Below are 2,248 nucleotides of genomic sequence, written 5' to 3' on the forward strand. Positions count from 1 at the left end.
GATGCTCCCCTGACCGGGGCCCTGGTCATTCTCCACTCCCGGAGTGAATGTATAGCTGCCTCCTCTCCATGACTGAATGTCCAGAGGGGACAGACACCTTGGCTCCCAGGTGGACCAGAGGACCTGGTCTGCCTCTGCTGTCCCTTAGGGTGCTTAGGCAGCAGAGGTACCAAGGGAGCCCTTAAGTGGGTGAGATTCTTCAGGAAGGCATGCCAGGCACTTCACAATTCCATCTGGAAATCCCAAAGCCAAGCTTGCTTCCTGTTCTTTGCTGGCACCCACACATGCTGTCCCTCCACGCCCACTTCATGCTGGTGCTGTTCTCCCTCAGCTCCGCTGGTCCTAAGAACCTATGATACTGGGTGGTCCCAGGACAGGGAAAAGCAGCTGTGGGAACTTGTGCACTTGCCACTATTGGCCTAATAAAGTTGATCTACCTTCTGAGGTGGGCACTGAGGGTTCGACTGAGGCAGCCGTATGCTCTTTCCAGGCGAGGCTGGCCCCACAGAACCAGGATGGCCTCCCTGGCACCTCCAAGAGGATGCACATTGCAGGACCAGGTGTTTAGGACAACTTCTGTTACAGAGCTCTTGGTCAGCTTCTCTACCAACTCCTTGGCCCTGGTCATCTCCATGCGGAACAATAGTTCACATTACCATCTGTCACCTGCATTAGCTACTAACATTAGAGATCCTTTGGTCTCATTTTCCCAGACCCCTAAGTCCTATTCTCTAGGTAGATAGCTTTTCTGGGGCTCACAGTAGAGGATCCAGGTAGGAGCTCTGATAATCACCCACCACTCACATTTACCCAGAAAATTGGTTCTGTCAACATACCAGGCAGGAAAAATACAACTCATCTCCAATTAACCAGCAAAAATCCAGAAGTAGAAGTGTGGCTCAAATGGTAGCATGCCATCCTTGTGTGAAAAACCTAAGGGACAGCATTGAGCACTGGCAAAAGAAAGGAAGGAAGCCAGGTGCTGATGGCTCATGCCGGTAATCTTAGCTGTTTGGGAAGCTGAGATTTGAGGATCAACATTTGAAGCCAGGAGACTTTTTTTTTTTTTTTTTTGCCAGTTCTGGGACTTGAACCCTGAGCCTGGGCACTGTCCCTAAGCTTCTTTTGCTCAGAGATAGCACTCTACCACTTGAGCCACAATGCCACTTCCAATTTTCTATTGGTTAATTGGAGATAGTCTCATGAATGTTCCTGCCCAGGCTGGCTTTGAACCACGATCCTCAGATTTCAGCCTCCTGAGTGGCTAGGATTACAGACATGAGCCACAGCGCCTGGCTTAAAATGTCATTTTAAAGAAAAAAAAAAGGCTCATCAAGATGAAAGAATTTGGCAACTTATCCTAGAATATACCAGGACCTCTATTGAGGCCTGTCTGTTTAGGACAGAGTCCAACACCCTACCCTGTACTGGAGAAGGCCTCAAAGGGACATGACATATAACAATTGAGCCCATGGGAAAGAATATTCTTAACAGCTAAAGTCCAGGAAACTCAAATATACAAAATCAAAGTAGTCAAGAAAAGTAGGGGCTGGGAATGTGGCTTAGGGGTAGAGGGCTTGCCTAGCAGACATGAAGCCCTGAGATCTGAGGACTGTTGTTTGAAGCTAGCCAGCGTGGGCAGACAAGAGATTCTTACCTGCAAAAACCCAGAGGTGGGGGTGTGGCTCAGGTGGTAGAGCACCAACCATGAGTGAAAAAGCCAAGTGAGTGTGAGGCTCTGAATTCAAGCCCCAGTAGTGGCACATACACACACACATGTATCATTGGCTCATGCATGTAATCCTAGCTACTAGGGAGGCTGAGATCTGAGCACCTTGGTTCAAAGCCATCTGGGGCAGGAAAGTTCAAGAGACTTATCTCTGATTAACAACAAAAAAAGTCAGACAGGAAGTGGAGCTATGGCTCAAGTGGTAGAGTGCCAACCTTGAATGTAAAAAGCTCAGGGACAGTGCCCAAACCCCAGTTCAAGCCCCAGATTCAGCAGGAAAAAAAAATTTCTTTATGCAGCACTCTCATGGGCAGTTCCAGGGGCTAAAGTGCATTTGATTTACAATTGCAGAAAGTGGCACAGGGCAACAGCCTTATACTCTCAACCTCGAGGGACCTGGGTTCTGATCCACACAGAACATTTGAAAAGCCAGTATGAAGACAACAAAAGCCTATCTGGGAATATCTGGGCAAAGCAATCCCTTCATGCCAGACAGCTCCACAGAGATCTTCCAGAGGT

Source organism: Dipodomys ordii, unplaced genomic scaffold (assembly GCF_000151885.1).
Source record: "Dipodomys ordii isolate 6190 unplaced genomic scaffold, Dord_2.0 Scaffold217, whole genome shotgun sequence".
Taxonomy (NCBI): domain Eukaryota; kingdom Metazoa; phylum Chordata; class Mammalia; order Rodentia; family Heteromyidae; genus Dipodomys; species Dipodomys ordii.